This window comes from Passer domesticus, chromosome 4 (assembly GCF_036417665.1).
Source record: "Passer domesticus isolate bPasDom1 chromosome 4, bPasDom1.hap1, whole genome shotgun sequence".
In the NCBI taxonomy this organism is placed as follows: Eukaryota; Metazoa; Chordata; class Aves; order Passeriformes; family Passeridae; genus Passer; species Passer domesticus.
The window spans coordinates 68,070,540-68,089,114 of record NC_087477.1 but is presented as its reverse complement, the minus strand read 5'-3'; the positions used below and the strand labels follow the sequence as shown (position 1 = coordinate 68,089,114).

The 18,575-nt window shown below is 35.2% G+C and overlaps 1 long non-coding RNA gene across 1 annotated transcript in view; it reads left to right on the top strand.

Moving 5' to 3' along the window:
• LOC135299457 (uncharacterized) overlaps nt 1–18,575 on the top strand; it is a 254,349-nt gene that overhangs the window by 30,174 nt on the left and 205,600 nt on the right. The window contains exon 3 of the long non-coding RNA XR_010361437.1: nt 11,410–11,479. This is a non-coding gene — a long non-coding RNA (uncharacterized LOC135299457). The remainder of the gene's footprint in view (nt 1–11,409; nt 11,480–18,575) is intronic.

The following is an 18,575-nucleotide window of genomic DNA, read 5'->3' as shown; positions in this document are numbered from 1 at the left end:
CGGCAATATTATGTGCATGTTTAACTATGCCCTTGGGACTTGTTGGATTTATAGGAAGTATTCACATAAATAAGGTGAACCGTCTGCAAAGTTGAGGCAAAGGGCCAAAGCATCTGTCCTCAATCTTATAATACAGTGATGCAAAATAAATTACCTGAAAAATAATGGAACCTTTAATTCCAGTACTCTGAGCCTTTAATTCCTCAGTGTATTTTATGTGGATTCATTACAGTATATGCACTGAGTCTATTTAAACAGCTAATACAGCATGTAAAATAAACTTTTGTGATGTAGGAAATACATTCTCATCTAAGTGAAAGCTGAACTCATTTTATTTCCTAATCTGGTTTATGTCTTCCACATGACCCAAGTGATTAAGGCCAAGTGGAATATATCTTTTAATAATACTTGCTGTAATAGTCATGAGTTTAGTTTGTATAAACCTGAAATGCCATTAGTAATGAAGGAAAAGGATTTTGTTTTTAAGCAGAAATTGTCCTTTTAAGTTAAGGTTGAAGAAACAGAAACAATTCTTGCATGATGATAGCAACTAATCTCGGTTTTTCTTGTTGGTCAGTATGTTTCATACATAGAATATTAGAGATCTTATCTATGGCTGAAAAAGATGATGTAGTTTATTATAGTTTATTAGCCTAGAGATAATATTTAGTATGAAGTGCAAATCTACTCAAAGGTCAAACCTGGAACAAAATTGAAGGAGGCTAAAAGTGAAAAATCCATCAATTAGCTTTTGATTAGTTATTTAGGGAGGATTTGAAATATGTTTCCTGGAAAAAAAACAAAAGTTGAATGATAGACAGATATCTCAGGTACTTACATTAATGCATACTGTGACTGACTGAGTTTCTCAATGAAGCTGAGAATTATAGAAGTCAGAGCAATGGTCAGAAAAATGATATTCCTTTTCCTGGAACAGCAGCTGCAAAAAAGGCTTGAGCTGCCTGGATATTAGTTGCTTGGATTTAAAGTGGGCTAAACTCCAAATTTTAGCCAGAAGGAATTTGAAAAATCAGAAGATAATTCCAGTGTATGTGCCATTCCATTGTTGTTAAATACAATGGAAAATTCTAGTCCAGAGGGAAAGTGGAGCATGATAAACTGAGCTAATAGCATTTGTTTACATTCAATCATCTGTTTTAAGCAGAATTTGACAAGAGTTGCTGAGAATGTAGTCTTCAATGTCGACACTTGAACCTCTTCAACAGCATCAAAGATACAAGTGTGTGCATTTCTGTTGTCTTTTTGCAGTTTCTGAACACCTGAGGCTTCCATTTTCTGCTGGCTTCTTTATTTTTATTGCTTCTTAAAGTGTGTATTAGGCTAGTGTTATTGCTGGTTTACTCTCTCACCTCATTGCTCACCTGAGGCCTTTGCAGTCCTTAGAGTATTTTAAAGTTTTATTTATATTTTCATCAGGTGCTGGCTCTTCTCCATACTCTGGCACTTCAGCTATTCAGAGATGCATACTGTGAGCTGGCTTAATAGTTTCTGCCACTAGCAAGCCTGATATTCATAGCTTGCAAGGACATGAACTATTTACATTAATTTTTTAGCAAATCCTGATGCTTAATATGTGCTCTTCTGTTAAATAGTAAGAAAGTTGAGGTTACATTTCCCTTCTTAATTTTTATCTTGAATCCTGAAGGCTCTGATTTATTTTCTGGGTTAATAGCCTGTGCCGGATCAATAGCCCTTCAAAATTTTAATTTAGAAATCATCTGGGCATTTGGACATAAAGCTGGTATAATTCTTTCTGTGGTGACATGTAGTGGAATACCTGCCCTAGAAACATGCTGTAAGACAATCTACCTGGTCCCACAACTGGGAAGGTGGTCTTGGTCAGCACAGATGAAGGAATAGGAGATAGTCTAACATCTATCCCATAAAGGTATTTTTGAAGTCTTGAGGCCCATCAGGTAACACTTCAGCTTTGTAAAGATAGTGGAAAAAAGTATCTGGGGCACAGGGTAGGTTTGACCTTGGTTGTGGATAAACCCTGGTTGCTGGTTAAGCTTCACACAGCCACTCACTCTCCCCCGGTGGGAGGCGAAAGAGAATTAGAAGGTTAAAAACAACCAAATTAGAAGGTTACAAACAACCAAAACAATTAATTAATTCAGCACTTTCCCATGGGTAGGCAGGTGTTCAGCTGTCCCCACAAGAACAGGGCTTCATCGTGAGTAACCGTGACTTGGAAAGAAAAATGCTGCCACTCTGAACCTGATGCCCCTCTCCTTTTTCCTCCTGGTTTATATGCTGAGTGTGACACCCTGTGGAATGCAGTATCCTTTGGATAAATGGGGTCATCTGTCTTGTGAGTGCTGGAACAGCTAAAACATTTCTGTGTGATGAAGTCCAAACCATAGCCCTATATGAGTTACTGTGAAGAAAATCACCTCTGTCCCAGCCCAGACCAGTACAGTCTATTATTAGAAGACTTAACATGAATTTTAAATTAATTAGATGGAGTATGTGGCTATGATGCATGATAGCCTCACAATCATTTATTAGACACACATCAACCTTGTAGGAGAGAAAATGCTGTTTTCCTTATTTAACATGCTAAGAACAGGAACACCAGTTGGGGTTCACTCTGACATGAGCTTTGTAGCTGACTTTGGGACAGTCACTAACATTGTATTCTGCAAGGCACATTCAGAAGTATTTTTTCCTCACTTAGGGATCAGAGGCAGAGTGCTGACTTCACTGTGGGATTGTACTCCAGGGAATTCAAGCTCATTTTTCTTGAGGTTGCTCTTTCTAAGTTAGGTTTTGGTATGCAAACAAATCCTAGACTTTTGACCAATGCCATTCACCAATTCCCTGGCAAATCAAAACTCAGTTCTAAGCCCCATCATTCTTCTCACTTATTAATGAAAAAAGCAACACTGAGTTTCTTATTTGAATAGCTCACAAATTAAGTGCAATGTGTTTTTTTCCCTTTTTAATAAGGCTAAGAGGAAAAGAGAGTGTTATCTCAGTATTAGGTGTTAGGCTTTTGATTTTGCACTATGAAAAGATATGTCTGTGAGGTATTTTATAAAATTCTGGAAGCTCTGATAGACTCTGAAATTTAACATCTGAATTCCAGTAAACTTCACTAATACTGTCAAGCAGTTTAGAAACATTGTTGATACAGAAGCTTATTAATTACTAGTATAGTCTTTGTAATTGCCTAGTCTAGAAATTGATGAACAAAGTCATTCCAGAAAGCAATCAATTTGGAATCTAATTTGTTGGTGAAATGAACCATATAAACAAAATGCCACTTGCAGTTTGACTAAAATGAGATGTGTTTAACGAGCCTATCATCATCTGTAATATTCATCATGATGGGTCACAGTTACATAAAATGTCATAAATCTCAACCAATGCACATAAAGCTGAAATATAAAATTGTATTCTGAAAATAATAAAACATAAAACAGATGGCTACCCCATGGAAACATCCTTAAATTTCACATTTCTATTAATTGGCCTTTGGGCAAATAAACTGATACTCTGTGTGTGTGTAGGGTGGGGGAAGAAGGTATTTTTTTCAGAGTGCATTTTATCTTATTATCCAAATTGGAACTTGAGAGTGATTGGGGACACAGAGGTTCTAGATTTCAGTGACCAAATAAAATTTGGAATAAAGTGATCAACATCTTCTCTATTTTTATTTTAAACTGCACCAGAGCAAATTATTCCAGGCAAAGGATATCTATTGAAGGCAGCATGGTGAACGCTTGAGGACTTGGTGGAATGTGTTGGATTTTTTTTTCTTTTTGCAATCAGTAGAGATGAATAAGAGCTGTAAACAAAGTTGCAAGTAAAAATTATGAGGTGGTTGGATATTAAAAAGACACTCAAGGGGCTAAAGAACTGACCTTTCTTAGGTGGTATGAAATCTAATTTTTATTTCTTTAATGCTTAGCTAACCAGACATCATGTCTTCTCCCTTTTCACTAATAAACCTATTTTTCTTTGGAATGTCTAAACAAAAAAATCTGCAGTTACAAATTTAACATTTAATATTTGATAATTTAATATTACCCAGAAATCCCCATTAAGACAATTTTTTTTTTATTAAAAGGTATCTGAAAGTCTAGAAAAATAGGGAATTTGCTTGAATACAAAATGTTTTATTCTAAATAGTGAAGGAGAAAAGTCTTGTACACAGAGAAAATGTTAAACTTTTCATGGAGCTCCAGAACAGGGAAAAAAATTTAAAAAGATGAAAGGAAAGAAAAAAAAGTTACATATTCATTACATTCTATGACAGATATTTATATTTAAAATTTTAGATTGTTTATCTGTGGATATGTGCTCTTGGAGATGTGTGTTTGTGTTCTCTGAATGTGTGTAGGCATATCTGTATACGTGTAGAAATTTATACACTTAAAAATGTAAATATATATGTGCATGTGCTGAAAGAGAAAGAGGTGTGAGTACTCTGCTGAAGCCCTTTGCTCTGTGAAAAGATATGTTCTTTTGGTGTACAAATTGTAAATAAACATTTGCAATATTGTTGAAGCATTTTTTCCCTTTTTCTTATTATAGGATTGTGAAGAAAGGGAAAACATCTTAGGTAGGGGGCTGGATTGTGATCTTACAGAAATATAAATTCATTGGTTTCAGTTCACTTGTTCCAGATGACAACAGCACAACAGAATCAATCCCCTAATCACTGAAGTGTTACCTGATGGTTTTTAAGATATGAAGAGTCTATTGATTTCTGCTGTCAGAAGACAGTGTTTTACAGCAGTGTGTTTATATAAGTGAGAGAGAGAAAATAGCAAATTAAAATCACTACTGCAAAAATATCTTTATTTTTATCCAGATAAATGTTTTTCAAAGAGAAAATAAATACCAAAATACAGGGGAAAAGTTCTTTTGGCTGGAATTATTTTTTTCTCCTGTCTGCACCATTGAAAATACCTGTTTTTCAGGAACATACTGACCAGAATGTGGTTTAACACAGAAAGGAAAAAGCAACGCCTGCCAAGTTAGCCCTGGCAGAAAGCTGCTACCATGCCTGGTGCAAGGGTGAGCCAAAGGGCCCCACAGGTATCTTATTCCACGTGGGGCTCCATGGGGTGAAGGCTTGAGTTTGTCCACTTAGGAGATGGATTTGATACAGGTCCTGGTGAATTTCCCTGGCCCAGGCAGTTGATATAATTTAGGACCTGTTGGATAGAGACAGTCCTTGGGTAACAAACAGTGTGGAGAGTGCAGCAGGGCATTTGTAGGTGACCCATTAAAAACCCCTGCTGTGTCCTGCCAGGAGAAAACACTAGTTTTCTAACATGCAAAGGGCATGCTAGCCTTCCATAGACTGGTTTATTTGAAGGAAGTGGTGTGATTAGCCATTTAATTTGCAGGAGGGTTCTTGAGGAGGTAGTTTGCAAATTGTTGAACCAATTAACTTTTCATAGAAAAACTGAGCTTTGTAAATTTAATTAAATAAATGGGCAGATATAATGATTTTTTTCAAAAATATTTTCTTCTAAGTAAAAACAAATTTCTAAAAAAAACCCACTATGCCTGCTTAATATTCCAATAAGAGCTCTGCTGACATGTACCAGTGTTTGAAATCGACCTGTTTTTTTTTTTTTTTTTTTTTTTTTTTTTTTTTTGTTTTTTTTTTTTTTTTTTTTTTTTTTTTAATTTACTTTATCATCTAGTGAAGTACTGGGAAAGATATTTCTTTATTTCTTTACTTTCCTTAGGGTGTCTGCTTCACATATTTTGAAATAAGTCAGAGGCTAGGGAGAAATTTGTATTCCACTGAAAACATAAAAATAATGTAATACTCTGCCTAGTAGGATTGGAGCCAAAGAAGATCCTCGTGGAAAAGATTAGTTAATATCACCTTAGATAGGAAAGTTTAAAAGTGAATTGACAGAAATAATTTGTGTTTAAACTGTCATCCTTCACTATCACATCCCTAAAATCTATGTTTTCTGCAGGTACAGCTCACTTCTCAGATGCAAATCCTTCAGAAAGCTGGCAGGCAGCTGAAGGCTCAGCTGAAGCCCAACCATAAATAAGTAGTGCTTTAAATGGTTCCAGCAGCATTGTGTCTCCTGTTGTGTTTATTGCACAGTGTAAGTTGTGTTGTATGGCTAAGACTGAAAACGTTAAATGAAAAAACTGAGAACTCAAGACTTATATTTTCTGTTTCTTTTTCTGCCATTTCTCTGTTTTCTGCTGCAACTGAGAAGATTTTACAATGAAAGTATAGCAATAGAACAGTGGAGAAGAATTGTTCATTTTATATTCCTCAAATGATTCTACTAAGTGAAGACTAAAGAAAATAATTCCCTGTCTTAAGAGCAGGAACTTGGTTACTGTCATTGATGTACCTAGCCTTCTTGAGTTCTCCAATTTTTGAGTAAAAAACATGTTGAAATGATTTCTTGCATGAGCTAATTTGTAATCATAACAACTATGGGAATAAACAGTTCTGTTTAATTTATGCTATGAGTAAATGCATCAGTGGCAGATAGATGGATATCAGAAATACACCATCAATCTGGTAGAAACAATTAAAGATTTTCCTAAAGTACACGAGAGCAATTTATGTGCATTAGCCCATCCTTTCCTAATTTAAGGTTTATGATCCTTGTAATATCAAGATATATGAATCTCAAGGATTATGCCTGTCCTTAGAAAAAAATTTCTCAATAAAGTGTAACAATTAATTATAATAAATAATGCAAGTAGAACTTATGACAAAAGGCTGGATCAGTAACTGAATAAAATGGACAAGGTTTCTACTCAGTTTATTTAATATACAGAAATATAAGAACAAGAAATTTACTATAAAGAATTATAGGTCCATCTGACATGAGAATGAGAAAAAGAAACTTACTTGCACAATGCCCTTCCTTCAAGGAAAAGGTGTGTTTGTTTTAGTTGGGTTAGAGTTAATTTTCTTTCATAGTGGCTGCCATGAGGCCAGGTTTTGGAATTGCACTGAAAATAGTGTTGATAATGCAGAGATGTTTTTGTTACTGCTGGGCAGTTCTTGCCTTTTCTGCTTTTTGTGAGTAGGTTGAGGTGCACAATGAGTCAGGAGGGGACACAGCTGGGGCAGCTGACCTGGTCTGTCCCAAGGGATATCCCATACTCTATGGGATCATGCTTAGCATATACAGCTGGCGGGAGAAGAAGAGGGAAGGACATGTTCAGAGTGATGGCATTTGTCTTCCCATGTCAGTGTTACATGTGATGAAGCCCTGCTCTCCTGGAGCTACCTGAACAGCTGCCTGCCTGTGGAATGTGGTGAATGAATTCCTTTTTTTGCTTTGCTTCTGCACATGGATTTTGCTTTACCTGTTAAAATGTCTGTATCACAACCCATGAGTTTTCTCTCTTTTGACCTTCTGATTCTCTTCCCAGTCCCAGGAGGTGAAGAATGCATGTGGCTCTGTGTGCTTGGTTGCCAGCTGAGTTTAAACCATAACAGAAGGTCATAGATAATTGAGATAATTTTGTCCTTAGACTCAGTCTGCTTTTAGCATGTCTTGCACCAAATGATGTCATAACTCTTGCTTTGCTGCTTGGTGTTTCTGGTTATAAAGTAAACTTTAACATCTTCCTGTAGCATGTGATCTGTGTTAGCCCTCAGGTTCACTTTCCCTGGTCATTTAGCTTGCATCAAATGATGATGATGATGATGGGGCTTGTCATATTAGAATGTGTGTCTTCATAATAGAATAACTCTGTGCATCATTCATCATGGAAAAAAATCAAAACTTCCTCCTATAATTTGTGTTTTTTGCCAATCATCTTCTGATTAGCATGGAATGCTTAAAAACTCTGGTCAATAAAAGTGCCTGACCCATCTGTGCATGCTAAAAACGGCCACAGAGCTGCAACATTGCCATGCCAATAGCAGTGTGAACATGAAAGATAGCTTTTTAAACACCATTGTTTGCACACTTTATTTAAAACAAAGCCTCAAGATACCTTTTCTTGTGCTTTAAACAACAATATTATGTCTATCTATCTATCTATCTATCTATCTATCTATCTATCTATCTATCATCTATCTATATCTATATATATATATATCTACCAGTGGCAACAGATGATCCACCTGATATATCAGAGCTGGAGGGAGAATCCCTGGATGAAGACTCTACTGAGGCCAGTGAATTATACAGTTGGTACCTAGGTGAAGTAATTGCCATTATTTTTAGTTTTCTGGTTGATCCCAAAACTAACTTTAGATTGTCTCCTTCTATATGGTAACAACAAATTTCAAGTAAGTCAATATCTGGATGGAAAGTCAGCACAAATTTTCTAGATATCAAAAGGTGTTTTTCTAACTTATTAGTAACATTTCCGACCCATGTAGTCTTATGCCCCTTTACTTACACACTGTAACTAGAATTAAGATACTGTCATAGCCATCACAAACTTGAAATTTTGAGATGCTAAGTATGCTTTAATACACCTTTCGATTCATGGCAGTCATAGCTGCCTATTTATTATTTTATTTATTTTCTAGTAGCTTTAAGCAGCCCTAATAAATTTAAATTCTCTTATCTCTTGCTGTTCACTGAGGGAGCCATGACCACATCACACCAAGGATAACACTTTTGGAGGCAAAATCAACTAGTGCAGTAATATAAAAGTATTGTGTTACCTTCCTTCTCCAAGGGCTGTGCTCTAAGGAGTTCACAGTGGAAAGCTTTGCAGTAAGACTAAACCTCATGAAAGTCCTTGTGCACTGGCCATGTCAGATAGACTGGTAAATTTATATCCTTTGTAATGGAGAAGGTTTTTTAGCCTGTGGTGCCCTGGAAAGAAAGCTTGTCTGGAGACTTCTCTCATGCAGAAGTGCTGTGTGGCAGGCAGAGTTTGCACCTAGCACCTGGAATTGGCAGATTCTAATTCTGTTTTATCTATAAAAACTGGCTGAATCACGATTATTTCTCTTCTCCTCCCTTTGTTAATTGTTTAACGAATGTTACACTACTCCCTGTTTCGATGTCATGTAGATCCATGATAATTTATATTTCTATGGAATTTTGTTTCTAGGTATGTGAAATCATCTGTATTATTTCACTGAAAAGCATAACTGACATTTTCCTAATCCATACAGATCGAAATTAATGCTTTTAAAGCTTTCAGTATCATGTATATGCATAAATATTTTAGGTATGAAGAAAGTAAAACTTGGGAGTTCCATCTAAAGATATATATTGGCCTTCTGGGACTAATATTCCAGGCTTCATCGACAAAATAGCAGTCTATTGATCTTGAGTCCTTCTTGAAATCTGATTTTTCACTTGCCAAAGCAATACCACTGTTCTGTTTTATTTATAGACTCCTGGGATGGCTGCAAAAATATAAGTGGAGGGAAAAAAAGAGAAAAGAACGTAAAACCTTTCTACTTGCAAGCTCCATTTAGTTAACATTCCAAATTTCCTCTTGTTCAGATGCAAATCAGTGTCACTATTTGTTTACTAAAAATGTAAGCAACAAATCACTGTGTTTTGAAACATGGATTTTAAAGTAAGGTTTCTGCATGTCTTCTGGAAATACACACACATAGATATGATACTTTCTAAACTGAAAATAAAAGACTGAATTTTCAGACTGCTTTTGAGAAGAAAGAGTAGCCGAAAGTGACCTGAGCTTAAAGTTGTTCATAGCTGTAACTTTTGTATGAAAAAAAAAGAAACGTGGGAGCTTTCAGCCTAGTGAGGTACATGCCTTTCATTTCCTTGTGAGGAAATCTAGCTGTGTTGTCTTCACTTCACACCCAATCTATTCTTTACTTGTTGCCTAAGAGAATTCTGGATTAATGAAATATTTGGGAGTCATATAAATTAATTTCTTTGAGGCCCTTTCAGAATTCAATTGGTAACTAGTGTCTTGTATTCCTTGAAATACTTTGCTTTAGGATGTATGTTGAAAGGATTTTAAAAGATTGTTCAGCATTCTAAAGAATCCTCTTTTTACACACCTTGTATTTACATTTTGTAAATGTATATATGGATCTCAATCTGCACTCATACACATACACATACACATATACATATACATTTACATGTAAGTTATAGACATATACATGTAAGTTATATACATATACCTATACCTATACCTGTACCTATACATATACATATAAGTTATTTACTCTAAATCCTAAATTGAATAGTAGCAAAGCCAAGAAAAGAACTAATATTTCCTAGTTTTAATGGCACTTCTCTCTTCAGTGAGCTATACATAATAACCTCTGACTTAACTTCAGTTTTTGTTATTAAACAGACAGTATTGAACAAGATTGCTCAGTCTAAATTAGATCAAATTCCCTGACATGTCCTGTCATTAGATACTATTGCATAAATTGCCAGATGGACTTTTATCCACAAAGATGATTGCAAGTGTACAGATATTAAACACTCATGAATGTTTGATAACGGAGAGAAGGGACAAGTCTTGTTTTAAAAAAAATTTATTGTAGTAAAGAGATGATATTTAAAAAAAACTGATTGCCTTAATCATTCTTAATCCAGTATATATCTGGCTTGATTTAATATCAAGCGAATTATAGATTCAATGTTTTAACTCATAGATTCTGCTACCTCTCTATTTGCTTTCAAGATATGTTCCAAGGTTTCTGAAGTGCTATGACTGATATACCTTTACTGTTATTTTTAAATCTTGACCCCACTACAACATCTAAAGCATGTAAGTGAATACATTTACTCTAATAGGCACTTTTAGCAGATAATAGGCTTGACATGATGTCCTTAAGTAGAAAATGTTCAGAGTTGGTTATTCAACAACATGACCTCATGAGACACAATTTAAAAGCAACATTTTTACCCCACTTAAACATGCATTCATAATTTAGCTTGTTTTTCCTCTACAAATGCTAATGATATTCTTTAATAATCTGACACAGTAAAATTATTTATTCTGAATTGCTCTGCATATGTATTAGAGCTAACCCTCAGGTTAGGTTGCTTGAATGTCTAATAATCCTTATGGAAAGAGTTTTATAAATATTAGTTTTAAAAAATTGATTTTATCATAGAATCACAGACTGTTTTGGGTTGGAAGGGATCTTATAAAGCGTCTTTTTCCAACCCCTCTGCCATGAGTAGAGGCAGCCTCCACTAGACCAGATTGCTCAAAGGCCCATCCTGCCTGGCCTCCTACACTTCCAGGGTTACTGCATCCACAGCTTCCCTGGGTAACTTGTTCCAGCACATCACTACCCTGACAAAAAAGGATTTGTACTCATGTGAATCAAAACCTACCCTCTGTCAGTTTGAAGCTGTTACCCCAATTCCTACCACTCCATGTCCTTCAATTTTAGGTTAAAGCCTTCTTTGCCAGCTTGGCAAGCCAGCGACTGAAGATGCTCTTTCCCTTCTTTTCCAGATGGATCCCATCAACCTCCAGTAGAAAACAGCTCTCAGAGTCCCACGGTCTAAGCAGTCTAACTGAGAAAGTAAGTAAAAGTTTTCCACAAATTATTTTATGACTACATTGCTCTATGGATTGCTCTTCACTTACACATAGACAAAATGTTGCTTTTCCCAGTTTATTCTTTAAGTTTAGAGGTAGAAATTTCTGCCACTTCACCACTGCCAACACAGAGCTTTCATTAAATAATTTGTCTATCCATTTATTAAATTGATTAGAAATCCATCATGACCTGTAGAAGGCTAGAAGTACTGTAATCAAAGCTTGTTAGTTTGGTATTTATCTTAACATACGGTTGAAATAATAATTTGGTTAAATTATTTGTCTTTCTTAAAAGGGATTTTGCTTCTAAAGAAACCTAGAAATGGTGTCCTTGTCCTAGGCACACAGTAATTGCAGTATGTGCAGAAGATGTCTAAATTTGCTTATTTGTAGCTAGTGTGAGATACAATGACAGAAGAGCTATGCAGATATTGAATAATTACCCAAAGGTCATGGGCAGGATTGTGCAGACTGTTTTGAAGGCTACACCACTTTGTTATGATGATACCATTGTTGGAGATAACTGGTAATAACCTAAGGTAACAATGAAGAGAAAGTCACCTGATTTTCTCTATGTGTATGTGAGCCTAGATATGCATCCAAATCTATCCAATAGATTATATTTAGTCAGAAAAAAAATATTGCTTACTTTTCAGTGTTTGCTGTTTCTTTTCACAGATAAAGGTGTAAAAAAATGAAATAGATCCTATCAGTTTCTTTTCATGTCAGTTTAAAACACAGGAAAAGTTCTCCCTTTAAAAATGGCCTTAAGAACAATAGACAAACAACAAGAAAATAAAAATTCAAGAACAGCATCTACCTAACAGAAAAATTGCTTATTTTTTTCTAAAATATGGGAAAGATATAATTCCAAGGAATTTCCCCCCCAAAAAAGTGTTTGAAGGGTTAAAAAATCCATATCAAACATGAAGTGAGCAGGTTTTCAAAGGAATGATGAAGATACATGCCAAGAATGGACTTGGTCTGTGGTGTAGGGTTTATCTGGAGGGGTAGATAGATAAGCTAATGTGAAGGGGTATAAGGAGATGAGTTATGACATGAGGAATGTAAGGGTTTCTCTCATCACCTTCCCCAGCCAAATCCCCACCTCTGTTCAGTTTCCTTTCAGTTTAATATTGAGACAAAGTTATTTTAATGAAAGGGGTGAACATCCAATATATTTTCTAGATTACTTTTTTTTTTTCATCTATTTATATGATTTGTGTTCCTGTAGTATTTCCTAGTTCAAAGTCTTTACTGTTATTTTTTATTTGCGTTCAGTGACTTTATTTTTGTTCAGTTTTTATTCAAGTTCCTTTGAATTCCCTCTCTTCCTTTTTCCAAGTTTCCATCAAAACCTTTCTGAGTAGGTTTCCTTCTCTGTTCTTTTTCCTCAGAGTGTTCCTTAATTGTTCTTTGCTCTTCTCCAGCTTAGCTATGATTGTTCATTCCTCATCCACCCCCTTACTTGATTTACTTTTCTCCTCACGCTAACAATCACCCACATATGTAGTTTTATTTCATTCACCATTCTGTCTCCTTCCTCTTCGCCTCAGCCTCCCATGAATTCGTGCCTTATTGTGCCTCACACTTGCAGTTACTTATTCAATCCATTTTAGGAATGTGGTGTAAATTCAAAAAGAGTAAATGTAAAAAGAAGGCATAAATAGCAAGAAGAAAGATGCAGGCTGTGGAAAGTGTGGAAGTGAACTGCTGAGAAAGTGGTGGTCAAAGAGACAGAAAAGGAAATCTGGGTTGAGACATTCTAAGGGTGTCAGGAAAGCTGTTACTGTCTGGGGGAGTGTGTTTGGGGAACAGATGGTGGAAAGGAGTTTTGGAGAATTGTGAAGATAGATGGAGTGGAAAATTGCTGTTCTCAAGAAATTCAGTGTTCTCTTGTATGACCTTGATGTGTGATCTCTGTGTGAACTGAGCAGGTTCAAAAGCCTTTATTTTAGTAGTTATTGAATTCTGGCTTTTACCTCAGAACTTTTTAAGTGTTCATTTCTAGCAAACTGCCACAAGACTGCCACAGGGCATACCAGGAGAGCCACCATCCTGTTCATCATCCCATGCAGAGATTATTTATGAGTGTATGTTCCCTTGGAGTGGAACAAGAACTAGTATTATTCTACATCACAGCAGTGAGTGATGATTTACAAATCTTACTGCAATTTAAGCTCATAATCTATAATCACCATCACTTATTGCATCTTAAAAGAGTCTTTTTTCTCAGCGAAGCTGGCTTGGAAATTTGCATCTTGCATGATAGCAAATTATATATAACAGCTAAATATACATAGAAACAAGACAATTATCATGGAGAAAGACTCTCAATTAGTGAATATTAAACAGATAAAAATTACATATATCATCTAAATGTATAGAATAAACATTCAAGAAAGAGAAAATATCTTTATAGGTAACATGCTGTGCAAAATTTTACTGAGCTAAATTGTACTAGTATGAATAAGTAATATTTAAATTTTATCAAAAAATCCTAAAGTTGCTAAAGTATAAATTTATTTTTAATGAGTCTTTGCAAAAACTGTGTTGTAATTCACATTTAGCATTAATTTGTCGAATGGAGTCTTGTAGAGAAATCCGTGACCACAAGATGGCAGGATTTCCATTCAAACCTCAGCACAGAACTGCAGAGAATTGAAAAAGTTTACTATGAACTTTGCTTATTTCTGTAGCTATAGTATGGCACTCCTGCTCCAAATTTCCTTTTAATTTTGCAAAACACAGAAACTTATGAGAAGGTTGGTTTTGTGTATCACCTTTTTAATATACTTTTGAGCCATATTACTCTCCCTTGTGGTTTATACTGCCATTTTTTAAATACGTGGATTACCCTAGTGGAAATTATGTTTTAAAAAACAAATATCATACTACAAAATCAGTGGTATCAGTCTATGCTCAGTAGACTGATATATATCAGGAGGACATATAAATTTCCTGAAACTTGCACAAAATATAATCAAAATATTTCCATGAATGCTGTGCTGCAGACAGTTTGATGAGTATTTAAGAACTTCCATTTCCATGTGCAGACAAATCTTTTCTTCTCTCCAGTGGAGCATTAAAGATACTTTTGTTTGGCACTTTTCAAAACATCTCTTTTAAAGCACAGTCCATCAAGGTGGGATTTTTAAGAAAGCTTGTTGTTGGCTGACCTCTCCACCCAGGGAACCAAATACGAAAATTCCATTGTTTTTTGGAATGAGAATTATAGCATTGTGTCTTTCTGTTGCAGCTCACATCTGTGTTTGATACAAATATCCAGAAATATCAATTTTCATTTAAAATAAATTTTTCTAAGTGTGACAAGTATGGTGGAAAACACTTGGAAAATAGATTGATAAATGACCTAAGGCACAAACAAAAAATATTCACATATATTTGATAAAAAAATATTTATTCTATATTCAATCAATTTTTTTCTGGTGGCCTGATGTTGGATTGAAAGCCTCTCAGTGCAACACAACAGCCTGACTCAAAAACATTTGCCATAACCTGTTATAGACATCAATGAATTTTGCCAGTGATATCCAATGAGTTTAGGCCAAAGCTCGGGGTTTTTAGAACATTCCCAAGTACATTTTTAGAACACACAGAATTTTTTCTGCCTTATATTTAAAAACAAGTACACTTCAAAAAGGGCTACAAATGCTAATGCATGGATTATAGGGAGGAAGAAAAATCCTTATTCATATGATTACAAGTATATGCATCTTAAAGGAAGAAAATTCACTCAATTGAACATTAAAAAAATACAGATAAAATTGCTTTGAAAATTCATTGTGTAGAGAGACCTAAAATAATGATCTTAAGAAATGACACTAAATTTTTTGACTTATGAAATGAAAAAGTTGCTGTAATTTTTTCTTTTTTCTTTTTTTTTTTTTTTTCAATTGTGGACATTTATATTTCTGTATGTAATAACTGTAATACTAAGAGGAACGCTGAGTTCTTTGAGCAGTGTGTGATTGTCTTTAATATCATCCATACCATGTAAAGCACAACTCTAATCTGAGAGATTCCAAGTTGATATCTTGATACATTGTTTTAATGTGAGTGCATGGTTATTGCATAATACCAATACATTTTAATAAACTACAGGGAAAGAAAGTTAAATGCCAGGTCGATTAGGATAAATGACACACCAATACGTTTATAAAGACAAATCTCCCAGTGCAAATTATTCAAGCTGAATATAATGAATGAAATTAATATAACATCCTTTGATGCACTGTAGAATAATTCCACCAGGTTAATATTTTAATACAATTGTTTGGTATTAGGAAGATGGAAATATCTGCTTTAGGTGTTGCTTTTTCCAGGTAATTTTATTTTATGCTTCACATGTGCAAAACTTGATGCATTTTTAAAGATGCAAAAAGCAACTTAGAAACAAGCTGTGCTTTAATGCCACCTTCGGGGTTCTGATCAATCATTGCAAGAAGAATCCAACCCAAACTATACTAGAATGTTGGCTCAGATTTTGAGCCAGGCAGCATACTGGACTCAGAATTTCAGTAAACAAGTGTTACAATCTTGTCCTTTACTTCTTTCCATGAAAATGGGCTTTCCATTAACACTTTGGTTCCAAATGAGTGCCAGGGAGCAAAACACAGCTGAGCTTTCTTGTCGCCACTGCTGAGCAATCTTTGTACCCACACTGTAAAACCATCATTAGTTTCCATTGCTTGTCAGTGGCAGTGTTAGTTCCTGTATAGATGCCAGTGTTTACTACAGTAGTATCTAAGATACTGTTTTTTTTCAAAGTACTAAAAGGTCAAAATAAGTTGTTTTTCCCAGACAGGTCTCATAAAAACCCCCTCAGTGTCTGGATGCAATCAGAACAACAAACTCATTGGGCTGTGACTGATTAATTCATCTTCAAAATGTTTCATGGTTTTTAAAAACTGTATTGCTGGAATATTTACTAGAAGCTCATTTCAGTAATTGACCTGTATGTTAAGAATCCTCATTAAACTAGGAACTGAATTGCAACAGGTAAGAAAATAGTTTGGCTTCATATCTGTTATCAAATATGATTTTCTGTGATGTAAGCCTATTTCTTTCAGTCACAGAAACTGCATTCAGAAATACTCATAGATATTAATGTACATTTATCTATGTATGTGCTTATGTGTACAGGCTACTTTTGAATTGTAGTTTTCTTCACAGTACTTCTCAGTATTTCCAATTAAATCAGAATCAGCATAGAATAGGAATGTGACTCTTAGAGGCACACAAATAGCTTTATCATCTTTTACACAATGTGATATTAAATGAGTATCTCTCTTTTTCTGCATGCTGATGTGAGATGTTCCTCAAGGAACAAGGTTATTCCTAAGAAACTAATGGTATGGACAACTGCTTTAAAAGAATATTAATTCTTTATTCAGGTATCTGCTGAAGAAATTCGTATTTTATTTAACTCAACATGTGAAAATCAAAAGTTTTTGAGACTGTGTGTAGGTAATTCTTGTTAATCTTGTTTACTTACTGTTATTCTCTCAATGGAAGAAATATTTATATAATGTCTTCTTTCTGGGAACAGTAACAATTCCAGGAACACTTGGGAAATGTATCTTAAATTCAATTTCATTATTTAATACACTATTTCCAAAAGCTGGTCTGGAGGTATACCTGGAGTTTCCATATGATATCTGAGATGAATTATGATTCTCTGCAATGGCTGTTACTGTTTTTCAACCAAATTATGAAGCGATTTGCTAATTAACTGGCAGTAAGTGTGAAGTTATCTGTATTGCCTCTTTCAAAATGCAGGGAAAACGTACAGGCAGATCAGGGACAAAAGCTTTAGTGTGCAAGAGGAGCCATTCCAGATCAGACTAACAGCTTGCTTGTGCTATTATTCCATCTGACAATGGCCGCTACCAGATGCTTCAGAGGAAAGTGCAAGAATCCCCGCAGTGAGCACTTATGAAATACTCTGCCTGTAGAGGAAATTTCTTGTTAATCTCTGTCAGTGATGATTGGTTTATATCCTAGAGCATGGTGGCTTGAAGGTTAAGTATAAAATAACTGTAGGACGAGTACAACCCGTACTACTGTAAAAGAGGCTGTGTTTTCCTGAGGTACTTCAGTTTTATAACGTGATAACAGGCGCTGGCCAAATTATGTTAAGCAACCTCAGAATGTTTCAGCATTTATTGTAGAGACTGGATAATGTAGGAGATCTGGGATAAACACAAGGGATTAAATCTGTGTGATTTACAAAGAATTAGTGAAAACAGGCATGTCTTCTTTTTTTGATTACTTTTTGTAATCTTACAAAATGTAATGCATACATTTAGTGGTAATATGGAAAATTTCCCCTAGTTTTGGTAGAATAATCATAAATATTTAAATACTAGATTTTGCATTAATACTATTCTCTGTTCTCTGGTCACATTTCTGACTTCTGTGAAATTATTCTTTTGCTTCTAGTCTACAGGCAAAGACTGAATTTTCTCATTTTAAAAGGAGGGTAAAAATTTTCAAGCTTTCTTTACATATCATGAAGGGCATACATCCAAACATGTCCTTCTCATATGCCCCACCTTTTATGTGACTTGGTGGTGAAAAAAAACTAAGCTTCTAAAAAATTTTGAATGTCTAATCTCCCTAGGGTCACAAGAAGATGTCTTCCAGTGATGAATGAGGATGTTAGTGTGCTCAGCTCTCCATACCTATAATCTGCCAGCTGGAAGTTGCCATTCCCACATTGCCATTCCCATTCTCTGCTGGACAAAGGAGTCTGAGAGCTTTGCCTTATCCACTTCAGGCAAAGTCAGTTCTCTTTTCAGATGCCTTCATCAGCTGTTTATTACTGCTGTGACTCCTTATGGGGTTCTCATATGATCCATTATGCCCAGAAGCTGCAGAACTGGCAGGCTCTCAGGAACAGACAGGAGGAAACTCTTAGGGTTGCTCATAACTTCAGTTGTCACTGTTCTTTGCTAGATGAACATCTGTCTGCAGCCTACAAATGAGCTCTGTATAATCACTCTGCTAGGAACACAGCTATTTTTATGCTTGTGTTTTTGTGCACTTCTTGTGAA